We start from the raw sequence: 19,556 nt of genomic DNA on the forward strand, positions 1-19,556 counted from the left end.
GATCAAAGTGTGTTACTGTGTAAAAGAACGAGTCCACCCCTTCTATGATCAGTGGCCTCTCTCCTCTCTGAGTAAAGAAAGGATGCTGGCAGGGAGTAATTCCATCATCAATTCTTCTTAGTTCTTAATTACTTGGTCCCAGAAAGACTGAAGCCAGAACCTAGGGTTTTAATAGAGCCTTCAAGATGACCCCTAGTAATTCCTGCCTCCTGGTATTCACACCCTGTGGAAGCCCCTCCCTTGAGTGTGTGGGTTTTATTCAGTCACCCACTTGCAATAGAATATGATAGAGCATTAGATGTCACTTTTGAGCTTCTGTCTCGAGTGTTTTCTCTCTCTCTCTCTCTCTCTCTCTTTCTCTCCACCTCTCTGTCTCTCTCTCTGCCTCTCTCTCTCATCAGTTACCCTGGAGGAATCCAGCAGTCCTTTGGAGAGGTCCACGTGACAAGGACCTGAGGTTAATCAACAAACACATGGATGAGCCTAGAAGTGGAGCCTCCTCCACTTGACTCTTCAGATGAGACCACATCTTGCTGCAACCTCATAAGAGATCTTAAGCCAGATGCACCCAGCTTAGCCATTTCTGATTCTTAACTCACGGAAACTATGCAATAATACATGTTCATTGTTTTAAACTACTAAATGTTGAAGTAATTTGTTAGGCAGCTGTAGGTAACTAATACTAAAGAAGTATCATATCATAATGTTATGATAAAAATGAACCCAAAAAAGGTCTATAGGTCAGAAGATTTGAGCACTAGTCCTGCCTCTGTCACTAACCAGCTGATGTCTGTGAAAGTCTCATTTGCTTCTGGGCTTCTGTTTCTCCAATGTTTAAAAATAAAGGATTGTGTTTGCTGATTTTTTATACCATATAGTTTTATATTTCTTTTAGTATCTATACAGTGTAAGTAGTGTGTGTGTGTGTAAAAATATACAAGCCTAAGATTCTGATGAAGAAATCAAAGAAGATATGTATACAAATGGAGAGATACTTCAAGTTTATGGGTAGGAAGTCTCAATATCGTTATAATATCAGTCTTCCCAATTTGGCCCATAGATTCAACACAATCCCAATCAAAGTCCCAGCAAATCCTTTTGTTCCTATCAACAAACTGGTTCAAAAGTTTATATGGAAAGGCAGAAGACGCGGTATAGCCAACAAAATATTGAAGGACAACAATGTCAGAAGACTGACACTACCTGACTTCCAGATTTACTATAAAGCTACAGTAATCAACACAGTGTGATACTGGTGAATGAACAGACAACTAGATCAATAAAACAGAAGAGAGAGCCAAGAAATAGACCTACCCATATACGGTCAACTGATCTTTGACAAAGGAGCAAAGGCAATACAATGGAGAAAGACTACCTTTCTATCTTGAAAAGGTAGTTTTTCAATAGGTGGTGTGGAATGACTGGAAATCCACATGCAAAAATAATAATAATTTAGACTTTACATCTGTCACCAAAACACGAACTCAAAATAGATCATAGGCCTAAATGTAAAAAGTAAAACTATAAAACTCCTAGATGATAACACAGGACGAAACCTAGGAGACCTTGGGTATGGAGATGACTCCTTAGGTACAGCAGCAAGGGCATGAGCCATGAAGGAAATCATGGATGAGTTGAACTTTATTAAAATTAAAAACGCTTGCTCTCTGAAAGACACTGTTAAGAGTATGAATAGACAGACCACAGACTGGCAGAAAACCTTTGCAGAACACATATCTGATAAAGGATCCACATCCAAAATATATGAGTAACTTAACTCAACAAGAAGACAAAAAACACAATTAAAAAGTGGGCCAAATATCTTAACAGACACTTCATCCAAGAAGATATACAGAGAGAAAATAAGCGTATGAAAAGATGCCCAACGTCATATGTCTTTCAGCAATTGCATGTTAGAACAACAGTGAGATCCCACTACACACCTATTAGAATAACCAAAACCTGAAACATCAAGAATACCAACTGTGGACGTAAAGCGATAGGAACACTCATTCATTGCTGGTGAGAATGAAAAATGGTGCAGTCACTTTGGAAGACAGTTTGGTGGTTTCTTACAAAGCTAAACATAGTCTTATAATTCAGCCATCATGCTCCTTGGTATGTACCCAAGATGATGTAAAAACTTCTGTCCACAAAACAACCTGCATGTGAGTCTTTACAGCAGCCTTATTCATAACGGCGAAAATTTGGAAGCAACAAAGATGTCCTTAGATAGGTGAATGAATTAACAAACTTTGGTCCAACCATACAGTGGAACATTATTCCGCTATAAATATAATAAGTTATTGAGCCATGAAAATACACGGAGGAATCTTAAATGCATATGACTAAGTGAAAGCTGACAGTGTGAAAAGGCTACATACTATATGATCCCAACTATGCGACATTCTGGAAAAGGCAAAATGGTAGAAAGATCTGTGGTTCCCAGGGGTTTGGAGAAGGGAAGAAAGGGTTGTGCAGGCGGAGCACAGGTGATTTTTAGGGCAGTGAGACTATTCTCTATGATACTCCAATGGTGGATACATGACATTATGCATTTGTCAAAGCCCAGAGAACGTAAAACACAGAGTGAGCCCTAATGTAAACCAGGGACGTTCATTAATAATAATGTATTTTTTGTTCCCCAGTTGTAACAAATGTACCACACTAATGCAGGATATTAGTCACAGGCAAACTGTGAGGTGAGAGGAGTGTGGGGAAGAAGAGATACATATGGAAGCTCTGTACTTTCTGATCAGTTTTTTTGTAAACCTAAAACTATTCTAAAAGATATTTTTAAAATATTGTTCCACACATATTCCCATTCCCATATTGAGTTGGATTCGTTTTCACCCGGGCTTATGTCAGACTCATGATCCGGCAGTGGCAGCTCTGCCTATGGCAGTGGACTGCATCGTTACCTTCTAGACATCAGTAACAATATTCAAGGTGTGATATTTTCTAAGCATCTAATAATTAATTATTAACACATTTATCACATGCGTGGTGTGGTGGTTAAGAAGGCTCAGAGGAGAGACTGGTTCGAATTTTATTTCTAGTACTGAAGTGCTAGTAAAGTTACTAAATCCATATACCTTGATTCCCTCATCTCCACCACTGATGTGAAGTGTGAGGCTGAAATCAGTTAGTAATTGTAAATCACAGAAAAATGTTTGGCACATAGCAGGCACTCCGTAAGTGTGAACTCTTATTTTGGTCATCCATTGCTCCTTTGGGTTTGATAGATTGCCTATCTGTGTGTCTCTGTTTTAACTCCCTAACCGGACAGCTGATCTATATTTTAAACATCGTAAAAAACAAAACAAAAAACTTGGAGATAAACAGTGGACCTTGCACGTGCTAGGTGCTTAGCAAGTACTTGCTGACGGATGTTTAAATGAATACAAAACAGAGGAATGGTTGGAGGGAGATAAAGAAGGGAATATTTTCAAAATGGCCTTTTATTTGCCACATCAATACAAATAATCCTACTTTTCACCAAATCGCCTGGAGAAATATTTTCATCCACACCTTTGTCCCAAGAGGACTTTTTTCTCTCTCGGTGTATTTCTATATCAGCATTGAATGTCAGCTAGATTCTTCCCTTAATATCTTCAAAGTAGAGCTAAAAAGAAGGGGAGTCAGCCTCACAAAGAAAATGTACTCACCAGGAACTCCTCAATGGAACACAACAGCCGTGCTAACAAGTGAAAAGATGAATTTTTAAAGAACAACTCTGAATTCCGCCTTGGAAGTGTCTTGTTTCAAAGAACACTGATGGGGTAACATTTCACTGAATTAAATATGATTAATAACAAAACCTAGGAAGCACGATGCAAGTAATACGTGCCTTTCATAAACTCCAAAAAGCGACGATCAAAACTGAATTGCTCCCAAACTGAAGAGGTTACACAAGCGTATCAATCATGAGATCTATCCAATTTTCTAGGCAATGGAAAGGATCCCACTCTTCCTTTTCAGTAATGTTATATACTTATAAATGACAATGTTTGGACCACAATATTCGACTGGCATGAAACACTGAACGTCAGTAACAAAGAATTTGCTTTCTTCTCCCAACAACGTCCCCTTGAGTCTGCTTTGTTCACTAAAAGCATATGATTCATTGGTTAAAAAGCTGCCTTATTTTTGGTGTACCATCCAAAGGACTGGATTAATAACGACAATAAAAATAATAGCCAACATTAATTATGTATTTTCTCATTTAATTATCAAAACCCTATGGGGTAAGATATTTTTTATCTTTCTTTTTACTATCTTATTACCTTTCTTTTGCAGATAGAACACTGAAGCTTAAAGAAGTAAAACAACTTACTCCAGGCCTAATTATCAAGTGAAGAAACAGCTTGAAACCATCTAGATTCATACCGTGCCTCTCTCCTTGCTGCCTGGACCTCACCCCAAAGTAACAGCAGACTTAACTCTCCATTCCCTACTCTCTCCTACCTGAAATCAAAACTTCTCTGTGCTGTGTCCTGTTGCCCCAAAGCTTGACTGCATGTGTGGCACTGAATTAGTCACAACAACTTATCCTAACTAAAACGCTAGCCAGTTCATCGTCACCTCTCCATAGAAACAGACTGCCTTACATTAAGGTTAAATATATGAAAGGCAGTAAATAGTAGCAAGGGAATTTCAGAAACCAGGACTAATCCGAGGGAGAAATGCTTCAGGTTGGGGATTAGCTTTGGGGGACAGAATCATCTCCCTTCAACATTTTACCAACACACGTGGCAGTACTTTTTCTACCTTATAAATGGTCCACCTTGATTTTTAAAGACATACAATTTGGGTACCAACTGTCTAAATATGCCTCTTCACATATGGCAAAAAATGTGAAGGCTAAGGACACTGACATGGAAAGTAACAATGCAGAGGCAGAAAAACTCACGTGGAAAGACCTATGATACGAATCTAATTGCCTAGACTCGTATTTCTTAAAGTGTACCTGTAAGATGTTAATAAAAAGAAGATAGGAAGTAATGTAATTCCAAAATATGCTTTAAAATACTGCTTGTTTTAGTCCCTCTTAGAGACTCAAAAATATAAAAGCTTTGAGAGGTCTCACAGTAAATGAACAAGTTAATCTTTGAGCCAGTGTTACCAAATGTAATATCTATTAATACTCTTGGATATTAGGGAACCATGGAACACACTTTGGTAAACGTGAATGTAATCACTGAAGAGAGAGAGGAGAATAAATGGAAAAAGTGATGGTTGGATTCAGATCAAAAAGTAAAAGTGGCTTCCATCTGGAATCTGGATTAAGTGCAGTGAAGCTGCTATGTATCTAGATGGTGTTTTAGTTGTCAGAGACTGCTAGAACATTCTCCCAAATCTCAATGAACTTACACAAGAGAAGCTGATTTATCACTCATGTGACAACTCAATGTGGTAATCTAAGGACCCAGCATTCTTCTATCTTATGCCTCCAATATCGTGTAGGGACCTCAGAGTCATCTTCTAGATTCTTAGCATCAGACAGAGAAAGAACAGAAGCCTCTCACACGAGGTTTTCGGTCCAAACTTGTAAGTGGTGTGCCTCACCTTTCACGTTCTACCACCTAGAACTCAGTCACGTGGTCATACTTTACTACAAAGGAGTCTGAGTAATGTCGTCTAGCTGTGTGCCCTGTGAGAAAAGAACACCATGCAGGTGACTGTTCTCTGCTACAGATGGAATTAGAATCGGAATTGAAGTCATAGAAAAAAATGTGGAGAAAACCTTGGTCCCGGAACCCAGGTTGGGTCTGTCCAAACAAATTCCCCTGGAGATGAGAGTTTATATTTTTACCTTGGAATGGAGACTCTTGGGTTAATGAGCATTAATCTATCCCTCTGCCTACTTCAAAATGAACTGGACTGTGCTTCCTAAATTACAGAATGAGAGAGCAAGGTCACCTGGAGAAGAATAAACAGTGAAGTTGCACCGGAATTTAAGGCTGCTTGCCCCTGGAAAGCATTGTTCTATTTTGTTTCAGTTTTTTGTCAGTTAAAGAAGGAGCCTTTCTTAAAGGTCTAAAATCGTGAAATAATAGGAAGAACGTGAGTATGTCATTTCATCAGTTCAGTGTACAGAGCTCTCTTTTTTCTTCCTTGCCAAGGGTCTTGCTAAACATGCCAAGAACATTTATTAGCACAAGAGGTTAGAAGAGATGTTATATAAATGGACTTTCAAGTGACTGATAACTCACAATATTGCCTTAAATTTATTTGAGCATATGTCGTATGTTCAAGTCACAGCCTTCATATAGGTGAGTATGTGTGCCTGGTTATTATAAGATCAACTGTTACAGGATGAGATACTTACGAAAGAATTATCCATGAATATAAATAGATACCAGCTCACCAGAAATATTGTCAAAGCTCTAGCAATGGCCTGACATAGCAAGGGACTAAGCAATGAGACAGTCTTATCCATTAAAAATGAAAATCAAGTATCAGAGGGGCAATCCACTTGCTGGAAGTTCCAGGAACGCAGTGGTTAGTAAATAAATGACTTGACTTGGCAGGGAGGAAAAAAGTAGGATTTGGAAGAAAGACATCTCTTTAAGGTTGCCATTGGTGAGAAAATCCTGCTGGAGCCTCCAAGGCTGTGCTTTAGTCACTGCTTCATCCGGGATGGAAAGAGTAACAGTCCCATTTTACAGACAGGAAAGTTGAGAGTTTAAGAGGTTTATCCAAGGGCACAGCAGAAAATAAGTATCGAATTTGAGCCTGGTCTGTCTGGTTCCAATGCCTGCTTTTTGCCTACTGTATCATTCTGTCTACCTTCTCTGAATTGACTGAAAACAATTCATGGTGACACATCCTAATTTCTAAACCATTTTCAACCAAAGATTTCATTTCCTGAAATATGTCCATGAAAAGCTATTATATTTTGCTATCTCAAAGAGTAATTTTCTTTTAAGATACTGAGTTTATTTTTGTTAAATGGCAGAGTATGCCCAGGCCTTGCCATTTCACTTTGCTTAAAGTAACTTCTACAAACGTGCATTTTCTGAAGATGCATAAAAAATTCTCCCTGTTTTCTAAGCTATTGTGACTGTCATGGAGAATCAGGTTGAGAGAATCATATCAAACATCTAAACAGCTAGTTGAAAATAAATCTGTCCAATGCCCCTATGCCTTATACATAGGAAATATAATCACTTAATAAATATTTATTGAATGAAAGAATGACTGGGAACTTCATATGGCATTTGGGAAGTATTTGGAAAAATAGAAAACTTTTTCCCATTGGTTAAGTCTCTATTTTTCTGGTTGAGTGGTATCAAATAAGAACAGTAGGAAATTCATTGGCCTTAATAATAAATAATAACTTGGCTTAATAACAGAAAATAGTTTTCTCTAGGGGTACAAAAATGTGCCAACAAAATAATGAGACACCTTTTAAATGAAAACTCCAAATCAATGTATCAGAATTAATATTATCCTTAAATTAGTATATTAGGAGGCCATGCTATCATTTCAACAATGATACCATGTTTTCAAACACTGTGGGATTACCTAAGCGAGGCTGCTTTCATAGAGGCAGGGATGGAGACTGTGACAGGAGGGAAGCCAGCGAATCAAATCCTACCTGAACCTCCGGGGAAGAGACCAGGGCCCACCACTGCCGACGGCTAGGAAGGGAAAGTTTGCAGTTGAGGATGGGAGCAGCCGGCTCCAACTGACTTGGCCTCAAGAACAAACATGTAAAGGAAACACGTAGGCACGTGATAGAGACACTCTGCCACGTAGCTCCTTCTGATTATTGCACCCTCCTCACTTCCTATAGGGGTGAAATGGACCTGCGATCTGCCGAAATAAAACCACGGCAGATCTACACTGTCCCTTCACGCATCAGCTTGGCCGGAAATATGCAAGCCCTGATCCACCGAATCTTCTACAAAACTCACCTCGATTCTTAACACTTGCATAAAGCAGAAATCTTCTTCCCATAAGAATTAATAAACAGACAAAAATCTCCAGGCATACTAAAAAATACTCGGTAGTTGAAAAGAAGGATAGACAGAGACAGAGATTTAGGCATACTGGTATGTATGCATATGTATGTGTGTATGTGTGTGTGTGTGTGTGTGTGTGTGTGTGCAAATCACATCAAATTTCCCTAAAGAAACAGATTTACTGAAAGAAATAGAAAAAAATGTATATATCTCTCTCTGAATTATGTCAAAGAAATTCAGAAAAATAGTGAATGTGAGAAATGAAAACAGCATGAGATCAGCAAATTTTACTTTCAGTTTAAAAACTACATGACAAAGTAGTACTATGTACAACAGCCAAGATATGGAAACAACCCAAGTGCCCATCAACAGGTGATTGTTTTAAGATGTGGTGTGTGTATATATATATATCTCACACACAATGGAATACTACTCAGCCATGAAAAAGAAAAGAATATTGCCATTTGCAGCCACATGGATGGACCTAGAGAATATCATACTAAGTGAAGTAAGTCAGACAGAGAAAGACAAATATTACATGGACTCACATCTGGAATCTAAAAAGTAATCCAAATAAATCTATATACAAAACAGAAACAGACTCACAAACGTAAAAAACTTACGGTTACCAAAGGGGAGAGGAAAAGGGAGGAGGAATAAATTAGTAGTATATTATTATCATATACAAACTACTCTATATAAAACAGATAAGCAACAAGGCTGTATTATATGACATAAGGAACTATATTTGATATCTCATAATAATTTATAATGGAAAATAATCTGGAATATATATATATATATATATATATAACTGAATCACTATGTTGTATACCTGAAACTAACACAATATTGTAAGTCAACTATTCTTCAATTAAAAAAAATTAATTACATGACTGTAGTCATTAAAACTACAGTGATGAAAGACAACAGAGAATTTTAAGTTTCAGAAGAAGGAATGAGAAGATGAACATTCTCCCCACTGACTCAGAAGAGTTACAGATAATGAGAGAATGAGCAAAAGGAAAAGAGAAATAAATGACACATCAGGAGAGATAATATACATATGACTAGTAAAAATAAATTAAATAGATGAAAGCAACAATCAAAGTAAAAGAAGAAAAGGTCCCTGTGCTAAAGAAAGGACTAATTCTTTAGATCAAAGGGCCCATTCCAAGTATGGGGCAAAATTAATAAAATACACATTGATCAGGATTCTAAATGTTTCCTGCATACATTTCATGAATAAAGAAAATTATGAGGAACTAGGGAGAAGAAATCATATTCTTCATGTTGGGAGGGAAAACCCTTATTGACACCAAAATCTCCTCCTCAACATAAAATGACACAAGGCAAAATCCACAAAATTTTGAGAATTATGGAGAAGATCATGACCCAAGATTTCCACACTCAGTCAAGCCACTTACATATGAGGACAGCAGAAAGAGTTTCTCAGACATACAAGCATTTTCTTAGTGTTCCATAAACATACATTCCCTTAAAAAGGGAAAAGGAAGTCTCAAAAGCTTTAATAAACAATTAATTAAAAATAAAATGACCTTAAGTGAGAAAAAATAATTAGTAAAGAGAAAAGGGAAAGAAAAAGAGAAATTTAACCAGTTAATATTTAAATACATCTAAATTTAATGTTTTCTTGATTTTACCAAAACATCATGAAGGTTTTCACTCAGGTATGACTATCACATGGATTTCCAGAGTTATTGACTCCAAAATGTATCCTGATTTCAAAGATGTTATAATGTGAAGAAAATGCATCTTCAAAATGATTCAATAGGGTATTAATTTCTAAATAATTGAAGCAATACATAATGTAGAAAATTAATTTCAAAAGAGAAGAAACAATATTTTTAAAATGATATAGAATGTCCTAATATTACAAAACAAGCTAGAAAATTAAAAACTAAGGAAGATATAAAATTATTTCATATGTCTTATCTTTAGAAGGATGAATCAACACAGTAGAAAACCTAGATAAGTTTGGGTATGGCGGTGACCTTCTAGATATAACTCCAAGAAGAAATAATTGATAAACTAGATTTCATTAAAATGAAAAACTTTTGCTCTGTGAGTCACTGTTAAGAGAACAGACAGACAAGCCACAGACAGGCAGAAAATATTTACAAAACACATAACTGATAAAGAATTCACACAAAATATACAAATAACTCTTAAAATTCAACAATAAGAAAACAAACAATCAGATTAAAAAATACGTCAAAGACCTTAACAGACAGGTCATGAAAAAAGATATACAGATAGCAAATAAGCATAAGAAAAGATGCTCCACATCATATGTCATCAAGGAAATGCAAATTAAAACAACAAGGAGATCACTACACACCTATTAGAATGACTAAAATTCAAAACAACTGACAACACCGAACGCTGGTGAGGAACTCTCATTCACTGCTGGTGGGAATACAACATGTTACAGCCATTTTGGAAGACAATTTGGTGATTTCCTACAAAATTGAACATACTTGCACCATAAGATCCAGCAATAGTGCTACTCGGTATTTATCCGAAGGTGATTAAAACTTATATTCACCCCAATACCCGCACATGGATGTTTACAGAAGCTTTTTTCATAATTTGCCACAACGTGGATATAACCAAGATGTCTTTCAGTAGGTGAATGGATAAGTAAACTGTAGTACACCCAGCCAATGGAATGTTACTCAGTGCCAAAAAGAAAAGAACTAGCAAGCCATGAAAAGACATGGAGGGACCTTAATGCATATTACTAAATTAAAGAAGCCAATCTGAAAAGGCTACATATTGTATGATTCCAACTACATGGCATTCTGGAAGAGGCAAAACTATAGACGCGGTAAAAAGATCAGTTTGCCAGGGGGCACTGAGAGTGGGGAAGAAAGAATAGGTAGAATACAGAGGACTTTTACAGCCCTGAAAATATTTTGTATGACACGAAAATGTTAAATACATATCGTTATAAATGTGTTCAAACCCACAGAACGTACAAAGCCAAGAGTGAACCTTAATGTGAAGTATGGACTTGGGTGATTATGATATATCAGTGTAGGTTCATCAACTGCAATAAGTGTACTACCCTGGTAAGGGATGATAATGCGGGAGGCTATGCATGTGTGGGGGCAGGGGATATACGGAAAAATCTTTGTACCTTCTATTCAATTTGCCATAAACCTAAAACTGCTTTAAAAAGAATTAAGTCTTTCAAAGAAAAAAAAAGGGTAAGGAGCCAAAAGACATGGAAAAAAGCATTATGGAGATGTTTCACAAATTAATTAATAAAATTATTATGCTTTTTTCTAGGAAAAAAGGGATGAATCAAAAATATGGTTTCATTATTTATATTATCCCTAGAGACAACAAAACAATACAGCATGATTAATAGAGAAAAAGTAGTAAAGAAAAAAAAAGAAATTATTTTTTAATAACATAAAATTATAGAGATAGGATATGTCAGATTTCCCAATAAATATAAATGAGATAAACTATTCTATTAACTGACAAAAATTTCCATATGTATTAAAAAATAAAATCCATCTATATTATTTATGACACATTCCAAATAATTAATACAAAAAGTTTTAAAGCATAGGACAGGGAGATTTAAAAAAGAAGACATTCATAAGAGTATTAGAAATCAGGATAATGCTACTAGACCACACATTTCTTTTTAATTAGGGTAGATATTTTTAAAAGAGATACATTGACAGAGAAAAAAGAACAGATAGATATTCATTCCAATACATATGCAGAAGTCAGCCTCACAAGAAAGAAGCAATTTTCCCTAAGAAGGCTTTAAGTACCTGTAAGCAACATGTGAAAGAGCACAGAGAGAAAAAATCAGGCAGATTTTAAAATTATAAAAGACCACTTACAAAGCAGCTAAGCCAATCATGCCCCTCTTAGCATACAGAATAACAACCTCAGGCATTCACTCCAAGGAAAGCCATGAGAGAACTAAGCTCTAAAAATAATGGGAATCTGCTTGCAAAGCAATAAGGGTTCGATTATGGAAACAGAGCGACAATTATGAGAGTTGCTAGGTTAAGTGGAAATTCAGAAGAGGGAGCTAGAGGATCAGAGAAAACTCACTAACTAGTCCTAAAGCAGGTGGACAAGTTACAGTTCACAGGGAAATCTGGAAATTAAATTACACGAGCCACAGGTGACACTGCAAAGGGGAGCTCTTGGAGAGGGCTATGGGAAGATGTTGCCTCTGTACATTTTATGCCCCTGTGAGTCTGCAGCCAAGCATCTGATGTTGGGCCTGGGGCTGCTCTTAGTCAGCAAGGTCAGCAGTTTGGAAGAAGAACTGAACACCAAGCAGAAAAGAATAAGGACAATCCAGACCTCTCTGGGCATTTCTGCATCTATTCTTCACCCTATCTGCCTACAAAGACCTTAAGAAAGTAATGATCACAATTTTGCTTCCACCCTCCAAAATTTCATGCAAGTTCCTCTCTGTACTAATTCTAACTCAGAATCATACAGGGTAGGGAATTCTGGGAAATGTAGTATTCAGGTCCATCAAGTTGACAAGAGAACAATCCAGCTAGGTTGGTTGGAGCTACAGGAAGGAGATGGCATTTCTACCTTGGGCATTAAGTCTGGAGATGGAAGAAAAATCAAAGCTGAGGAAACTGCAAATCCACAACCAGCAGAGAAAAAAAAAAAAAAGGGAAAGAAAAGTATAACCAGGAGAAATGGTCAATATGTAAGGAGAACCACTGACCGAAACCGCACACCTGGCCAGGCCCGACAGTAACTACTTGCATGAGTTATCTTACAACAGAAGGTCGTGGTAAGGAATGCAGAACTAACAAGCTACCACCAACCAGAAGAATTTGGGAAAGTTCAAAAGGAGAGAGGAGACTCCAGTCCATATGTCCTGGCAACCTCCCAGAATCCTTCTCACTGGAATCCGCCTTGGCTGAGTGATGCACGCACCACCAGGAAGGACCCTGAGTCAGAATGACTGGCTAGAGACAACCCGGAAACTAACCCCATTACCATAAAACCCAAGACTGAGCACCACATGTCAGGGCAGTTCTCCTGGGATCCCTTAGCCTGCTGCTCTCCACCCCTTCCCAATGAAGTCTCTTGCTTTGTCAGCACGTTTGTCTCCTCAGGCAATTCATTTCCAAGCGGTAGAGAAGAGCCCATTCTCGGGCCCTGGAAGGGGTTCCCATTCTTGCAACAAATACAGCAATTTCTATCTCCCAGACTAAAAGTTGCATTATTTGGCAGTCTACATAGAGTACCTTTTATCACTGTAAAATAACCCTCCTAGATATTGATAAAAGACACAATCTAAAAAACAGATATAGAAGTCATTTTCTTCACCAAACAGCAGATAATGAAAATATATAAAGCAAAAACTTTTAGAAATAACACAACAAATGGCCAATTCCAAAAGCATTTTAAGAGCCTTCAGCAAGACTCTTTCAGAAATCAACAGATCAAGGAGAGGAGAAAAAAAACAAATACTTATATATGACATTTGAATTACATAATGAGCAACCTTGATTCAATATCTATTTATAGAATTCTGTACTTAGGGAATAAAATTCTTGCCTCAAGGAACATTTATAAAATTTGGCCACACTTTAGGCCATTAAAAATTCAAGAAATACAATAAAGCAGAAATCAACAAGCCATATTCTTTAACAATAAGGTAATAAAATAAGAACTTGCAAAAAATAACCTTTGTATATACACATTTATAGCCACTTTGTAGTTTAAAATATTCTTCTGAATAAGTCTTGATTTAAATAGCAATAAAAATTAAAATTATAAACTATTTTAGATATTAATAAAAGCAAGAACACTGTACATCCAAATCTATAGGAAATAATCAAAAACGTATTTAGAGAAAATTTTGAAATGTACATTAAGTGCATACATAAATAAGAATTATTTAAAATGAATTATCTTTCAGCAAAGCTGCAAGATACATAATCAACACAGAAATATCAGTTTTAATTCTATATACTAACAATGAAAAATCTTAAAGGTAATTTAGAAAACAATCCAATTTACAATAATAGCATAAAAAAGAATGAAATACAGAAGAATAAACTTAACTAAGGAGATGAAAGAGTTGAAATGAAAACTACAAATGAAAACTACAAAACAATGCAGAAGGAAATAAAAGAAGATACAAATAAACGGGTATGCCTCTTGTGGTCATGAACTGGAAGACTTAATACTGCTAAAAAATCTTTCCTACCCAAAGCAATATACAGATTCAGAGCAATCCCTATCTAAATTCCAATGACACTTTTTGCAGAAAAAGAAAAAAAATCCTAAATTTCATATGGAATTTCAAAGGATTCTGAATAGGCAAAACAATTCTGAAAAAGCAGGACAAAGCTGGAGATTTTGCACTTCTTGATTTCAAAATATATTACAAATCTACAGTAATCCAAATAGTGTGGTACTGGCTTAAAGACAGGCATAAACTAATGAAACAGAATAGAGATCTCAGAAATAAACCCATACAAATATGGTAAAATGATCTTCAAAAGGGTACCAAGACTCCACAATGGGGCAAGGATAATCTCTTCAACAAATGATGATGGGAAAATTGGATATCTACACACAAGAGAATGAAGTTGGATCTTACCATGTGATATACAAAAATCAACTCAAAATAGATTAAAGAACTAAACATAAGACCTGGAACTATAAAAGTTCCTAGAAAAAAACAGAGGAACAGCTTCACAACACTGGATTTAGCAATGCTTTTTTGGACATGACACCAAAAACACAGGCAACAAAAGGAAAAATAGACAAACGAGACTATATAAATTTAAAAACTTCTGTGCAGAAAAGGGTACAGTCAACAGAGTGAAAAAGTAACCTATGTAATGAGAGAAAAATATTAGCAAACCATATATCGGATAAGAATTTACCTCCAGAATATATAGAGTTCCTACACCTCAATGACAAAAACCCAAATAATTCAATTTAAAAATGGGCAAAGGACTTGCATATACATTTCTCCAAATAAGATATATAAATGAAAATGAAAGATGTTCAACATCACTAATCATCAGGGAAATGCAAATCAAAACCACAGTAACATATCATCTCATACCCATCAGGATGACCACTCTCAAGAAAACAAAACAACAGTGCTGGTGAGGATGTAGGAAAATTGGAACACTTATGATTGTTTGTGGGGATGTAAACTGGTGCAGCCACTGTGGAAAACAGTATGGAGTTTCATCAAAAAATTAAAAATAGAATTATCATACAGTCCAGCAATCCTGCTCCTGGGTATATGTTCCAAAAAATTGAAAAACAGGACCTTTAAGAGATATTTGCACACACATTTTCATTGCAGCAATATTCATAGTAGACAGGGGTGGAAGCAATCTGAACGTCTACCAATGGATGAACGGATAAAAAACAAACGCTATATACATACAATGGAATATTATTCAGCCTTTAAAAAGATACAAATTCTGCCATATACTATAACTTGATGAATCTTGAAAATATTAAGTGAAATAAGCCAGTCACAAAAAGACAAATACTGCATGATTCCACTTATGAGCTATCTAAAGTAGCCAAACTCAAAGAAACGAAAAGTAGAACGCGGTTATCAGAGGTTGGGAGAGGGGAAAAGAGGAGCTGCTGTTCAATGGGTGTAGAGTTCAGTTTCGCAAGATGACAAAGCTCTAAAGACCCCTTTCACAACAATGTGCCTACAGTTAACACTACTGTACTGGACACTTAAAAATGGTTCAGATGGTAAATTCTATGTTACCACAATAAAAAAATAAATTATCACAATAGCTTTTAAAAGCATCTAAAGAAATAATAGGGAGCAGCTATTAAATTAAAGCAGAAACTGACAAAACTGAAAACAAAAGAGCAATCTTAGGGCTTCCCTGGTGGCGCAGTGCTTGAGAGTCCGCCTGCCGATGCAGGGGACACGGGTTCGTGCCCTGATCCGGGAAGATCCCACATGCTGCGGAGCGGCTGGGCCCGTGAGCCATGGCCGCTGAGCCTGCACGTCCGGAGCCTGTGCTCCGCAACGGGAGAGGCCACAAAAGTGAGAGGCCCACGTAACAACAAAAAAAAAAAAAAAAAAAAAGCAATCTTAACCAGTCAATCTGAAATCTGAGTCCTTGTGAAAAGCGATAAAATAGAAAATAGAAAGGGAACAAAACTATAAATAAAGACAACTGGGTTTGTTTGTTTAATTATAAGAAGATCCTGTGTTCAGCTGGGGTAGACCGTAGCCCCTTGGGTCTTTGATGCAAAAGGTAAGTGACAGCATGTGTCCACAAACTGTATCATTAAATTATCACAGATGCAGCTGTGTACATATAGTGACAGAAGGAATGCAAAGCAGCGCCAACGAATAAAGGGAACAAAATTACCTCTAAGTCCTCTATGGCGTAGGATCTCTCTGGGTGATAAAAAGCCCTGAGCAGGGTCTATCTGAGCGTCTTATGCACCAAACACATCACCCACTCAAGTATAATTAACTTATATTACTATTATGAAATGACTTTTGGAAAAGCAAATCACCCAGATCAAACATTCAGCAAGTGTCGTAAAAGAAAAATTACCCATTTACTGGAAAACCCTCTCCAATCACAAGTCTATACCCCTCAGTTGGCAAAGTGCTTAAGACCCCAGCAAGTCTATATAAAAACTTCACTCCCCAGAAGTGGTCCTTTGTAGGTGAGAATTCCACATTCTCAGCTGCCTGTTTATTCCCCAAATTAGCAAATGTCCAAAGGGTAAAAGCTATAGAGGTTGGATCACCTGCTAGAGGTTTCCCCTTCTCTGAAGAATTGGGGCCTGCAGTTCATACTGTCTAAATTCTTCTCCTCTGGTTTCTAAGAAATGATTTCTATATTTTATGCAGCTGTCAAAGTTGTTTTTGGTGAGACCTGGTCTGCCTCTAGCTCCTTCATACCACATGGAAGTGGAAGCAGAGTGACTAAAAGCATGTAAAATATTTCTGTGTTTATTGTTTATAATATAAACTTGTAAATTTATAATTTGTATATAATATGTTACTGATTTTAATTTATAATTGTCTAGATAAAGTGATAAATATATAGTAGTAAATAAATAGAAAATTACCTGAAAAGATACCCACCAAATTCTTAATATTATTTATTTGGGGGAGATGATTAGCACTGCAATGGAGGATGCAGTGGATGGTTGATGAATTGGGAATTTTCAGATTTTTCTCTACATACTCCCATGTTGTTTGAATTTTCAAAGCAAGGTTACATTTCTTTGGTAATTGAAAACAATATAACATGGAAAATCTACATTAAAGAATGGACAAAGGTAAATAAATGTTAAAAAAGAGGGACGCTGATGATAATAATTGAAAACAAAGTGAAATTCAGGCCAAGGAGCCTTTAATCAAGCAAAGATAAATGTCTCCTAGTCATTAAACAGCAAAATCCAAAATAAATGCCATAAATATTACGCACCAAATGACAAAACATCTAAATACATAAACCAAAATTTAAAGAATATTTGGCAAAATTCACAGTCATATTGGGAGATATTTAGCCACCTTACTGTTTTAATAGACTGCAGAAATAAGAAATAAGGATACAGTAGGATTTGAATAAATCATATGCTTACCAGTAATGAGTCTAGTTTGTGTCCTTCAAGAGAAGATACATCCTCTTTTCGAATACCTGAAAAACATATGCAAAACTGTCAAATACCAGGCCATAGAGAAAGCTTAATAAATTCCTTCAAGTAGGAACTGTATGTGCCATTCCCTCTGACCACAATGAAATAATCTTAAAAGTTAAGAGTAAGAAGCTAAAGAAAAGCTCATCAAACCACTTAAGGTTTTTTAAAAGCTCCCTGGATGTTGTCGAAGTGAGTCTAATGTTGCAAAATAATAAGCAACTATTAATAGTCAAGAAAATATTGAAGAATACTGAGAGAAAATTACCCAACCATATATTAATATATTAAGAAGCAAAAACAATGAAAGCAATGTGATGTTCTCAAGAAATAAGCAGACATACCAATTAAACAGAACTAACAACTAGACTTTAGTGTGTGTTAAAGGTATTTTATTAGTTTATTAGTTTCCTAGAGCTTCTGTAACAAATTACCATGAACTGAGTGGCTGTAACAACAGAAATGTATTGTCTCACTGCTCTGAAGAACAGAAATCTGAAATCAAAGTGTCAGCAGGGCCGTTTTCTTTCTAAAAGCTGTAGGGAGGGTGACTTCCTCACCTCTTCCTAGCTTCTGCCGGTTTTTGGCAATCCTTCGTGTTCACTGGCTTATAAACACATCACTCCAATCTCTGCCTCTAAAGTCGCATGGCATTCTCCCCATAGGTCGGTGTCAAAATTTCCCTCCTCTTTTAAGGACACTAGTCATTGGATTAGGGTCCACCCTACTCCAGTACAACCTCTTCTTAACTTGATTACCTCTACTCAGGAAGCTATTTCCAAAACTGGTCACATGCACAAGTTCCAGATGGACAGGAATTTGGGGGGAACATAATTAGTCAATACACTTCTTGAATACAGATAAAGAAAACTTAATCCTAGTTAAATTGAGCAAGGAGGTGAAATTTTACCATTAGCCTACTCTTCTGACACCTAAAAGCAGAGACTTCACAGTGACTGGAACTGAGTGACTTTTTTTTAACATCTTTATTGAAGTATAATTGCTTTACCATATATTTTTTTTTTTTGGTACGCGGGCCTCTCACTGTTGTGGCCTCTCCCGTTGCGGAGCACAGGCTCCAGACGCGCAGGCTCAGCGGCCATGGCTCACAGGCCCAGCCGCTCCGCGGCATGTGGTATCTTCCCGGACCAGGGCACGGACCCGTGTCCCCTGCATCGGCAGGCGGACTCTCAACCACTGCGCCACCAGGGAAGCCCTACCATGTTTTTAAAAAATTTTTATTGGAGTATAGTTGATTTACAATGGTTTGTTCGTTTCAGGTCTACAGTAAAGTGAATCTATCATACATATACATATATCCACTCTTTTTTAGATTCTTTCCCCACATAGGCCATTGCAGAGTACTGAGTAGAGTTCCCTGCGCTATACAGCAGGTCCTTATTCGTTATTCATTTTATATATAGTGGTGTGTATATGTCAGTCCCAGTCTCCCAATTTATCCCTCCCCTCTGCCCTTTCCCTGCTGGTAGCCATAGGTTTGTTTTCTGCAGCTGCGACCCTATTTCTGTTTTGTAGGTAAGTTCATCTGAACCATGTTTCTTAGACTCCACATGTAAGTGATACCGTATGATGTGTGTCTTTCTCTCTCTGATTCACTTTATCCCCTCCTCTAACTGCCACTACAGGGCCTCTCGCCACTGTCTGCCTGTGCACATCTGCTTTCTTCTCTTCTTTCTACAGACCTCCTTCTCCAGGCACAGAGGCGCCCTCAGGTCCCATTTAGAGGTTCTCAGTTCCAGGCACACACAGGGATCAATCACCTAACTCTCAGTCCCCATTCCAAATTCCCAGGAGAAAGAGGATTGGCGCAGGCCGTGAGGACACAGTGGTTCCCTTCTACGGCTTGGGGGGCCGTTTTCAGAGAACTGTGAC

General features: G+C 37.1%; 1 long non-coding RNA gene across 1 annotated transcript in view; it reads right to left on the reverse strand.

The window, feature by feature from the left end:
• LOC307175226 overlaps window positions 1-19,556 on the reverse strand; it is a 479,060-nt gene that overhangs the window by 207,344 nt on the left and 252,160 nt on the right. The window contains exon 2 of the long non-coding RNA XR_013824268.1: window positions 17,610-17,665. This is a non-coding gene — a long non-coding RNA (uncharacterized lncRNA). The remainder of the gene's footprint in view (window positions 1-17,609; window positions 17,666-19,556) is intronic.

This window comes from Stenella coeruleoalba (assembly GCF_951394435.1).
Source record: "Stenella coeruleoalba genome assembly, chromosome: 16".
In the NCBI taxonomy this organism is placed as follows: Eukaryota; Metazoa; Chordata; class Mammalia; order Artiodactyla; family Delphinidae; genus Stenella; species Stenella coeruleoalba.